The following is a 12,570-nucleotide window of genomic DNA, read 5'->3' as shown; positions in this document are numbered from 1 at the left end:
GAGGTCACAGGGTCAAACTGTGACTTTGTACGTGTGCAGTATTATTATTGTTGTCACTGGAGAGAAAAAAAGGGTAGTTATCAGCTGGGACTCTAGGTCACAGTGTGCACTTCACTTAATGCTAATTCCTCTGTTTGCAGCAGCCGGAGGAAGGATTCATGGGTATGCGTTTCAGGCCTCTTGTTCACTTTCAATGAGGTGACATCACGTACTGGCAAACTGAAATGTGGGTTCTCTGGCTTGTTTGCAGTGGAGAGAAGTTCGAGCACGGCCGTTAGCCATTATGAAACTATCCCGAGAGAGAGGCGGGCGGGGGGTAGTCGGTCGTAGCATCTGGCATCAAAATGAAGTGGAAGTTAATGACTGCAGTGAGTAATCGCTGTGCTGTATTTGATATAAGGCACGGCTCATTCAGCATGCTCATCAAAGCCTGTTGAAGCGCTTTGTGAGTGAAGAGACACCTTTAAAGTAACACATGCACGAGTCCAAACATGAGCCCCGAGGCACAGCAGAGCCAGCAGATTAAGGGTTTGGGTGTTAACTTCAACTACTTTTAGAGGGAAGGCAGTTTCAGGTGTGCTGTCCTTGTGTAAACTGCTCCAAGTTTAAATTAAACTTTTAAAATAAAAGCCAAACTGGCAGCTTGGTTTCAAAGCCAAAGGCAAAGATGTTTTAATTAACCACACTTTCGTTTCCCAGGTCGAATTAATTAGTCAAACTGTAAAAGTATAAACCAAGTAAAGACGTTTGCCTGAAGTGCTGCTGAGCAAACAGCTGGAGCCGATGGCCCGGAGAAATGGACAGACGGACGCTCGCCGACTCCTTCTGCTGGCCAATGAGGGCGAAGGTAGTGATCTACAGATATGACCTCACCCACGACTCTGCGTCCAAAAACTCCTCGATCAGGACATTTAATCCTGCAGCTGAGAAGGAAGCTGCACTTACAAATGGATGACTGATGACCAGGAAGTTCATTAAAAAAAAAAAAAAAGGACAAAACTATGAGGTCATCCAAACCGACTTCCTGATGGCACAGCTTTGAACTACCGGTAACTGATTCGGACGTTCAGTTCTAAAAAGGTCAAATATATTATTTAAACTAAGAATCAAAAATAAAGTTCATTTCTCAGACTGATCTAAAGTGTCCAGATGCTACAATTGTATTTTATTATATTATTTTATTTTAACCTTTAATATCTGAAACACAACAACTTTATTAAAAATAAGATAATCTTATATTGATGAAGTACTTAAAAATAATAAAATATACCCAAAGTATTACAAATAAAGCACTTGTTAAAGTTCAGATAAATGTCTGCTGATGTTATATAAATGGAAACGCATAACTACACTCGACAACAGGCTAAAACAATGTAACCTATTTAATAAGCACACTGTAATATAAACTGTAACTTTCTGAAATTATTTGGTCTATAAAAGCTTTAAAAAAAACTTTATAGTGATATATAGATATATATAGTTATGTATTTATATATATATTGTTCCAGTCCAGCACTAGCTGCCAGTCACCATTCACACATCTACAGTGTAGAAGCCTCAAACACCAAGTGACTGACAGCAGCACAAAGTGTACAGGAACCTCAGGACTATACAGCAGAGGTTCAGTCTGCCACAGCGTCTCACAGCAGGTTAATGAAGGCATTCAAAACTCCCACAGGGAGCCTTCACTCATTCATTCCTGTATACTGCTGCTGCGCTGCTGCAGGGCACTTTGGCTTTGAACCTCGGCCTCTAATCGATATGATAATTTTCCATTATGAGTCTAACACTGTCTGCATTCCTCCAGAGCAATCGCACACACGGCGGGTCACACAAAGACAAGATCAAACCTGCTACAGCGGGTCAGCGCAGCCTGCACAGACCATCAGAGACACAGCAAACATCTCCTGCAGCTCACAGGATGTGATGTAATCACCTTTAACTCAGCTGAGCTACTGCAATAAAAACTGCTGAAAGATCAAAGAGTGATCGTTCCACTTAGTGGGACTGAGCTGTGTTTGTCTCCCTGCACCCTGGGAAGTTTTCTATAGTATTAATAACAAAAATAATAATAATAATAACAATAACTAGCACTCTAAAGCTCAAGCATTAATCTGGTGAAGCTGGAAGCTGTTATTAAAGTTTCATATTTTTAAGAAGTGGTAACAATTTATATATTTTATGGTTCCTGTACCTGAAAACGCTCCATAGCACCGCCAACAAAATTGCAACAAAGAAGCTCTGCCCAACAAGTCAGCCATTTTTACCAAAGAGGCATGTCAGGCATGCTTTGTGCCATTCACAGCTGCTGTACTTTACAGAGGTGGGACTCGCCAGACACCCCGCGATACAATATTAGCACAATACTTCATTCACAATACAACATCAATGCAATTTAAACATTCTGCGATATGCTGAGTATTGCAAAAGCAAATCCATACATGTTTTTATCCAATAAAGTTATCTCACTTCAGTTTTTTTCCCTGCAAAATGACACAAACGTGTCAAGCATACCAATACTGCCACTAAAACCTGCCTCAGGACAGTCAGTCTGCACTTCCCCCAGAGTTTTCTCCAATCCCAGGACTCTAACAAGTTCCAGATTTAATCAGATCAACATATAGCAACATGATTTAATTCGCGGGTGCTCATCAATGCCACCCAGGAAGTGATGTGAAGCTTCTTAGAGCGACAGCCAACAACAGTCCAACAAGTCTGTGGAAACTGATTGGACTGCAGTTTTAATTTTGTCTGGAGTTTTGGTTTTTTAGTTCAGTCTTGTTTCTGTCTTTTTAATTGTTATTTCACACTATATTACATTATATTTGTCACTGGCAAATATCATTTCAGATAGCTGAAATAAAAACTGAAAAACTACAACTAACTAAAATGTTTTTGTCCACACCTAGCTACTTTTAAATGTATAAAATCTTTGCTGAAATCTGCAAATTTTTGTCACGAAAAAGATTACAAATCATTTAAAAAAAAAATAAAAAAATCACAATGATCTATTTGTCATCCCAGCATGCAGCTGGGATGTGTAGTTTTTCCAACGTAAACAAAGGCACAACGTTTACCCATCACAGCTGAAAAGGTGATCAAACCTGCTGTTGATCAACTTTATTTCCAACGGTAAGCCCTTGGAGAAACGAGCCTTACTGCTGACTACATTAACATTAAACTGACTCTGCAGCTAATTTTAGACTCTGAACGTCGCACTCGATAATTGTTGCTTTCACCACGGAGCTCACAAAGCTGCGGGGACGACTGATCCCTCCCGTCTGAAGCAGCTAATTAAGAAAACCACAAAGTACCAGCGACAGCCGGCCAGCAGCAGAGCTGAGCCTCGACTGCAGCGCTCACCATCACATTAATGTTTTTGGGGCTAAAAGGGCTGAAGCTATTTCCAGCTGCTGCCCTAAATATTAAAATCCTGCATGGAAGTGTAGCTCCTTAGCTAACCCGTCTCCAGCTGTCAGCATCCTCTGGAGCAGGATTTCCATTAACAGAGTCATTCAGACGAAACATTAAAGATGCAGCTGAGAGGTGAAGGACTGCTGATTGTTCACATCAGACCATCATAATAAAAAGCTGCTTAGAGTGAAAACTTTGAATAAGAAGAAGAAAGAAAGGAAAACAGGGAAATACAGGGAAGTGTATTTAAAGCAACTCGCTGGACGAGTTTTCACCTAAGTGCAAATAATGAAACTGAAATATTAGAAACCGGCCACTTCAACGCTGCTGCACGATGAGCATCCTAAAAATAAATGGGACACACCGAGGTCGCATCATGACAGATACGCCTGAAATCAGAGTAAAAATAACCTTTCCTACTTTTTATAACATTTTATAATAAACACGGTAATAAAATATAAACCAAAGTTATTAAATATGCTTAAAAACAGAATAACAATAAATTAATGTTTAGTTTTCATTCATATTGTTCAAATGTATTCTATCATGTTTCACACAGTGAACTTGTTGCGTCATTAGTGTGGTGCATAATTGTTCACATAAGTTGCATATATGCAATTCAAGTATTTCCCAGGTCTGAGAAGCAAAGCGTGAAAGGACGAGCCGGGGAAGCTCCACTGCCTGCAGCAGTGTATCAGAACACGGCCCTCTGCTCTATTAATGTGTCAGCTCATGTGTGACTCCCCTGATTAATAAAATGTAAAGCTCATTTTGCAAATGACGGTCCTTATTCCAGTCAGAAAGGAGGATAGAGAGCGCGGCACGCTCACCGGCTAATGTTCTGTCAATCACAAGTCAGCCAGTGAGTACACGCCGGATAATCCTGTTTTAAAAAAAAAACAAAACCACAGTATGACCACGATTCACAGATCAAACAAAACAAGTTTCTCACACCTGAAGCCTTTTCCTCCATGTCTTATACCGTCTGTGAGTGTGCAAGCACAGTGGCAATGTCCATCTATTATATACAGTCTGTTTTTCCGTAAATCCAGGCAAACATCTTGAACTGAATGATCATTATTACACACAAACACTGCTTTAACCCAGGAATTCCCGCACACAGTCGCAACAATTATTTTCACCTAGAAGTTAAAGGAAACCCGGAAAGCTAGCAAAAAATTTCAATCACACGATGAGGAATTTATTCAGACAAAAAATATGCTGTCACAAGCACAAGCCTCAGTCCCAGTGAAGCTGATATTAATACCACCAAAGACAAGATCATATATCTGAGAGGTGAAGGAAGAAAAGAGAGCCAGCACAAAAATAATCAGAAATATAGAAACACTGTTACATCTACAGTTTGGTTCACACTGAGATATTTTTTTTAAATTTATTATAGAAACATGAATTAAAAAGCAAAACATCCTTAAACATCAGCAGACGAGCCCATTAGCAGCTCCATGACTAACAGAAGCCACCATCAGCATATGAATGATTACCACTACATTACATTAATGCCTGTTATGGAAAATACTTATCATTTATGGATGCTATATTTACCAAAAACAAAAGGTGCTCTTTAATGTTTAAACACACGCTCAGAAAAATGGATTTTACCACCATGACGTCCTGACCATTATTTTAGCATAACAAACATAAACGTCCCACGGCTATTTCGAAGAAGTGCAGTGACTTAGTAGTTTGAGGTTACTGTTTCCAAGGTCGGAAACTTTATACCCACATTATTAAATACGTCCGAATCACCTCATTTGATCAAAGAAGCGTCGTTTCCCTTTATTCCAGTCTCCAGTGAGGAGGCTAACACACCTGCTCCTCGGCCTTTCAACTTCCACAACAAAGTGGTTCAGTATTTGCTTACAAGCTGAACATCTTTCAGAGTTTGCATATTCAAACATGCCGATGGTAAAAGAGCAGCCAGTTGTTTGCTCATCTGAATAATGAATAAAAGCGGGAGAACGCGATATGATGTCAAACAACAGACCAGCTCTTCGTGGTTAAATAACTGGAAAAACATCCTGATGCAGGACAAAGTAAAGGGTGGAGTTACCACCATGCCACCGGTTTCAATGTGGGCACCAAAGAGGATGTTGGACTATACTGGTGGCAGTAGGGGTGTCTGAATCATTGGGGCGTAAATAAAGGTTGTGAAAACTTCTCTTTCCAGTGTGCAGCTGCTTTGAAGCAGACGAGCGTGGTTGAGTGGAGCTGAAGTAGATTTTTTTGGTTTCCCCTGTGATGCAAAAAGCGTTTGATTAGGTCTGTCAGCCGAGCCTCGTTGTGAGACCTGAGTCACATCATAGCAGGAGGTATTTTTAGTCCACAGACTGTTTTCTTTGCCCTATTGAGACGTGCGCCTTTGTGGTATTTGTGCTTCTGGTTCGTTTCAGCTTTATGCAGCCACATTAGCAACAAATCAGAGCTGCGCTGTGTTACAGACCCCAAAGGCTGAACACTCGACAATGCCAGGGGCCAAACTGGGTGTGAGGGCACCTTTAGAGCACAGCTGGCGATCTCTGCTCTGCATTCCTGGATGTGTCTGTTTTTTTTTAACTCTCACGAGGCAAAGTCATTAGCAAAATAAAGTTTAAAGAAAACCCACTGATGTAGTTGGTCCAATCGCCCAACCCAACTGATGGGAAGGTTTACTTGTGATCATCTGTGACCACTTCTGTTGTTTCTTTGGTAAGAAGACATTTTGCTGTGGATAAAATGTTATAAAACATTGAGTGAGGAGCCCATTCACTCAGGAGGGGCTCAGAAAGCACCCAACCGAAGAAGTGGTTTAAGCATCTGACCGGGATGCCTCCCTAAGGTGCCACCCCAAAGTGGCCTCTTCAACCAGACCAAAGCCCCTGCCATGACACCCTCGAGAGAGTATATCTTTTGGCTGGCAACGAAAGGCCTCGACTCCTAGAAATTAAGAAAATTCATTTACTGTGTGAAAGATCTCTCTCCTCACCCCAGCAATGATTCATTGGTCACACAGGTGTAGCAGGAGCTCCACCCGAGCCGTGCAGTAGTGTCCCGGCAGGTAAATAAAGCTCGCTAACCAAGCTCACACACCCACACATGAAGGAGATGCTTTAGGTTTATGCTGCACTGGAGGCTGTACGCTGGCTATTTGGGGCTGGTTTCTCGATTTTTAATCTCAGTTTTGGAGAAGTCGGGTTTAGCGTTACATGATTTGAAGTGTAAAATCAAAAATGCTTTCTCAGTCCCTCCCTCACAAATAAAGAGAACAATGAATACATTTAAAGATCAATCTAAAAACCATGCTCTGAAACATCTGCACATAGTGTGTCGTAAGCCACCTTACAGTAGCGTTAAAGTCGGTCTTTTATTCGGTGGAGTGGTCAGAAATGAGTGGCTGAGCTCGCGCTGCAGCAGCTGTGGCTCTGAGGACGCCGCTCTTCACGGCAGCAGAGGAAGCACTGTTCGAATCGACCTGCGGTCGTATGTGTGCCGACCCACTCTGCGCCGAGCCGACAAACAGCTGATTGTTGGATCTGCGTCGTTGCTCACTGAGAGCTCGCTTTCAGGACCGCTCGGCCAGGTCACGTGGTGAGCGCAGAGCCTGCGATGAATTCAGAGAACCCCCCGAGGGCAGACTGACAACAACAGAGGGGAGGAGATACAACTACACCATGATAGATTCTTTATTTGAAACTTCCAGGGAAGATGCTGGAAATCTGAGGATACAAACAGCCAAAATGAAAACCTTTCCTACAGAAGAGCCAATAACATTCCCTGTGAGGTATTCTTCAAAACACAGTGAACCACATATGAAGCAAATATTATGGCAGTGTGCACATAAAGTTGAACAGCCATTGTTTAGCTTCATTTGACCTTGTATACTGTGGTAAAGAGAAAGCTGAGAGTCAAGGTGAAACTGTTGATTTAGCAGCCCATCTACGTCCCCACCCTCGCCCATGAGCTGTGGGTAGTTACAGGAAGCGTACAGTCATGAATCTGCATCAGCTCTGAACAGGACGACTCCTGGACGTGTCCTCTGTGAGGCGTTTCATCCATCCCCAACTGGGAGGAGATGCTGGACATGCTGGAGAGATTATGTCTCTCAGCTGGTTTGGGAACACCTACACCACAGAAGAGCTGGAGGTGGAGGCTGAGGAGAGGGAGGTCTGTTTAGACTGCTGCCCCATCGACCAGCAATGAAGGGAAACTACTGCTAATTATCCAGTTGCACCGTTTAAAGAGTCGTGATAAAAAAACAATCCAAACAGCTTTTAGACATCAGCAGCAGAGCTCCGTACTATGAAATAAGCAGGGCTGTGAGAGTCTTTAACATAAAAGCCCCGATCACCTAGAGACTGCTAAACAGTATGGCTCAGCATTTACTCCAATAGAGTTAGGTTTTTAATATAAACTCAGAAACTCAAGTCTCCATAATAAATACTTTCTTATAGGTAGCAGTACTTTTATTAATTAAACTGAGTTTTATGTGGGCCAGTAAAAGTCTGACCCACCGGCTTATATGGACATGGACAAAGGTTAATCAGCATAAGCCACCATAATAGACAATATGTGTATATTTTTAGGCTGGCAGAATTGTGAAAGCGATTCAAGCGAACATTAGATTATGGTTATTCCTACACGCCGTTTTCTCCATGCCATGAAGTAAGGGCTCCTGATTACTAACTTTTTCAGCTCGTCCTGTTGCCATTTTCCTCTCTGGGAGATGATTAACACCAGCTGATGGGCTCGGGCTGCTCTCTAACTGTGCAGAAAATGATGCCGCGTTTCGCCCTCTCACAGCGCCCCTGAACTTTGCACAGCTGATAACGGCCTTCGTCGGGGTGTCTTTACGGGCAGCCATGAGGGTTTTCTGCTAACGAGCATCACATTTCCTCCTCCATAAAACTGCAGCACGACATCGCTTCTGAGGACGTGATGCAAGATTATCAGCTCACTCACATCTTCTTATGTATTTTTAAGGCTGCTGATTAGTAAGAGCAACAAAGCCTGGGAGCAGTTTTACAGAGATAGTTTAGACTGGTCTGTGGGGTTAGACCAGTCTTAACTTAGCTCATAGATTAATGTGATGCAGGATAGTCTGTTTCACATAACAAGGATTAGATCATTGTTAGTCTAAAAACAATTAGATGCTCAAAGCACTTTCACACTCATTCACTGTTGATCTATGTCTTAGTGCTTTTGTCTCCCATTCACACACACATACACTCTCTGATTTTCAGTGTCCTTCCCAGGGATATCTAAATGACCCACTTCTGGCAACTTTGAAAACCTGTCGTGCATTGCTTCTGTGTAATAGTATCACTAAAGGAGTTTTTAAATGGTTATTGAACTGATTTTTAGTCTCTTTGGGCAATCAATCCTTTTGTCCCCCCCACAGAGGGTCTCAGAAAATATACTATAACGTAGTCAAATCAGTCACCTACACCTGATGGTGATATGACCTCTTCCTGTACATCAGAGACTTAAATTGGTGCAATTTTGCAATTGAGACCACAACATAATTAATGACACTGATGCTCATTGAAAAAGCTAAACAAAAAACAGTTCTGTCTTTGGACTGTGTGCAATATTTATTTGGTATTGGCAATATTTAATTTAATGTGGGTAACACAGGTATGAGGGCTCAAAGATGTACAAAACTTTGAGCCTGAAGTAGCCGAGGTTAAATCAGCTAATCAGGTGAAAGACCTTCGCTGATTTTTCTATTATTCAGTGGTTAAAAGGAAACCAAACAATCATTCGTGCACAGCCATCTTTCCACTTTCTGCTGCCTAAGTCAAACACCAAAGCTATCTCGCACTAACTGATCAAACCAATCCGGATGTGATCTAAACTTTCTTCTTGTGCTAAGTTTTGTTTATTTAAAAAGTCACACATGAAAGTTACCCAGCATTCTTTGAAGCAGTTCACCGGCTGCAGCCGCACCCACAAGAAACATTGGTCTGAAAAGGGCGTGTCAGCAGGTGAGTCCTTTTAGAAAGTAACGTGACCTTCCCTGACACACACACACACACACACACACACACACACACACACACACACACACACACACACACACACACACACACACACACAACACACACACACACACACCACACACACACACACACACACACACACACACAGAGGTTTGTATTTCTGCAGTTTACATTTCTTAAACCAAATCAAACATTTAAACAGTCTGAAACAGTCTTTTGAAATAGTCCTTACTGCAGTGGATTAAAACTGAACCAGGTCCTCACAAAGTTGGTAACCCCGCACGCACGCCTAAACTTTGCACTTCTTAATCTCAAATCAAACCTTAAAACAAGGTGTGAGACAATCCCTTGAAGTGGTCTTCAGTCTGCAGAAAGGTCCTGACTAGAGACAATTAAACTGAAACTTGTCCTCACAAAGGTGGTGATACACACACACACAAACTATTCAGTTTAGAGAATAAAAACTAGTATTTGTATTGGTTCACATACAGTACTTTTATCTGATCCTGTGCTCTGCCTCTACACTGTGACATAAATTAGAGACACACCCCTAATAGACTGCTGCTGTAGTACAGCACGCTCAGGCAGTGAACTTTATTGTTCAAGAAGTAAATCCTCTTCCTCAGTAAAAATATCTTAAATTAGCAAATTCAACCATCCAAAAATGTTCAGGAATATCAGGAATACTCTGTTATCCTATTTTTAAAATTCAGAAACATTACAGTTGGTCTCAAAGAGCATATCTGTCCCTTGCATGACCTGCTCGGACGCTGCTTCTTTGCAATTTCAGCCGACGTCTGGGCTTTCTGAAGTGCTGATCTTTTATGAACATTTTGTAATCCAGATTAAAGATTGACAGGAGTCATCCTCCTCAAGTTGAAGTCTAACCCCAATAAAAAGTGTCACAAGAAGCTAAAAGGTGGTACATTAGTCAAAGAGCCGACTCGCTCTGAGCAGTGACAGCCCTGAAAATACTAAAGCCAATCCGCACTGATCAACAACCACTGATCAGCAACCACTGATCAGCAGGCTATCATAGTCATTGTGCAAGTGTACTCTTTATAAGGTTGTGGAAACCTGCAATCAGCTGAGACTGAAGAAGTCACTTGGATGATGAAACATTTCTCCCACTGAAAACGCTTCGTCCAGATGAACAAAATCAACTTTTTGGATGTTACCAAATAGATTAGCAGCATCCATCAAATCCAACCCTCTATTATCATTTTTGGCTCTAAGAAGATGGCCATGGCCAAACGCCAAACTAGGCTGAAGTCACCTGGACAAGTGACTAAATGTTTCTTCCAGTAAAAATGTTATTTCCAGATAAACAGAATCAACTTTCCACAAATGTCCACAATCCAAAACGTGATGTCAGGGTAGTTTAGTCCACATGTTAAAAGAAGGCCATCTGGATTCTAACTGATAAGTGACTTACCTCAAATGATTCACTGCATTTGGCCTTGTTTTAACTACCCTTGATCTATCCTAAGCTCAATGAGATGGTACTTTGCTCAGGGGTACCTCAGGGTAGCTGTTCTAGTAGTCTTAGTTGCCTTTAGTTCACCAAACCTGCTAAAAACTTTTTTTTATTGTTTTAAATCCTAATTAAGAACAACATAAACATGGAAACTGCAGCCCGACTCAAAATGTCGATAGCAGTATCTTATCATGGAAGTCTCTGTAGTCATGAAACCCACGACTGGAGCACTCTTTGACTTCCAGAAATTGTCCCAACAGATAAAATACTCAAAGTGACTCTTGAGTGTGCTTCCTGTCACTCTGAAACACTTCTATGACCTGTACGGCAGTCCTTTCCTCCATGCTGTCACTTCCTGGCTGCAGATTATTGAATGGGGCTGACAGACGGTGATATCAGGCAAACGACTCACATTTTAAAAAATAAAGGACAGGAAGTGCCCGGCTCCACAGAGACTCTGAGACAACGAGGACCAAAAGACAAGAGCTGCATCAGCTTATTTAGCCAAGAGCATCCTGGAACATAAACACACATACTCATATGTGTTCACATTAAGAAAGAAAGAAAAAAAAAAACACCTGAAAACTGGTTTTTCCTGAGTGTGGACGACGTACAGTTACATAACACATCTCATAGCAACAAAGTGTGGAGGGCCATTGGAGAGCTGGCTGTGCACCCGTATCGGCTAAATATAACGAGCAGGAAACAGAGAGGAATAAAGGCTGTGACGCCGTTACCAGTACTAAACTGGGCCCGAACCATGGGACCCCGCTTGACTCTGGCCCCGAACTTTGAGTCTGCCACTTCTGCCCAGCTACAACTGGAACTATTGGTGGAATAATTGATCAGCTGGTCAACACAAAATTAATCAGATCTCTCAGAAATAAATATTTAGTGGCCTTCAAACCACAATGACGAAATTTTCCAATCAGCCACAGTGAGTCCAACAACAGCCAGTTGTAGTATTTTCCAACAGTACTTCACTCTCTATGTTAACAACCCAAAAATTAACAACTTGTATTAAATATGGGTTTACAAAATGTAAAATATGAATAAAAAAATTACAGGTTTGTGTGCTACTGTCATCTCAACATGCCACAGGAGCTTGTGTGTGCTATTAGCTTACTGTGAGTCATTGTTATATTCAGAATTGACATCATGTAAAAAACAAACAAAAAAACCCATAAAGTCGACATCACGTACACTGGTGACTGCGTGCCTAAACCCAAACTCAAGGTTTTTAATTAAACTCAGTTTATTGTGGCTAACAGTTTCTCCATGTTAGACTATGAAAGACTAGCAGAGCTCTTGTTTTCTCCTGAAACCAGGATCTGCCCCAGATAAATCAGCAACCTAATTCACTCACGAAGGTCAATTTGTCCATGCTACAGATAAGATAACATCAAGCTGGACGTCGGGTTAGCTCACTGGAATGAGCAGACGACCATATACCACACAGCTGAGAGCAGCCGGCCTGGGTTCAAGTCCTTTGCCACTTGTCTTCCCCTCTTTCTTTCCTCCACTTTCCTGTCAAGCTTCACTGTCCCTGTCAAAAATAAAGCCACAAAAAGGCCCAAAAATGATATATACAGTGGGGCAAAAAAGTATTTAGTCAGCCACCGATTGTGCAAGTTCCCCCACCTAAAATGATGACAGAGGTCAGTAATTTGCACCAGAGGTACA

General features: G+C 41.8%; 1 protein-coding gene across 7 annotated transcripts in view; it reads right to left on the bottom strand.

The window, feature by feature from the left end:
- The window catches only part of myo6a (myosin VIa), a 145,761-nt gene that overhangs the window by 123,624 nt on the left and 9,567 nt on the right, over nucleotides 1-12,570 (bottom strand). The window contains exon 1 of one of the 7 annotated variants that reach the window (XM_042226255.1): nucleotides 5,159-9,453. The exons of the other annotated variants lie outside the window; for them this stretch is intronic. The gene's annotated coding sequence lies outside the window, so the exon portion shown is untranslated. Of the gene's footprint in view, nucleotides 1-5,158; nucleotides 9,454-12,570 lie in introns of those variants that run through there. 7 annotated transcript variants of the gene reach the window in all.

The sequence above is a fragment of the Haplochromis burtoni genome, unplaced genomic scaffold (genome assembly GCF_018398535.1).
Source record: "Haplochromis burtoni strain Fernald_Lab_line unplaced genomic scaffold, NCSU_Asbu1 Contig_203, whole genome shotgun sequence".
NCBI lineage: Eukaryota > Metazoa > Chordata > Actinopteri > Cichliformes > Cichlidae > Haplochromis > Haplochromis burtoni.
Note: the sequence above shows the minus strand (reverse complement) of the source record. Positions and strands in the feature narration are given on the sequence as shown.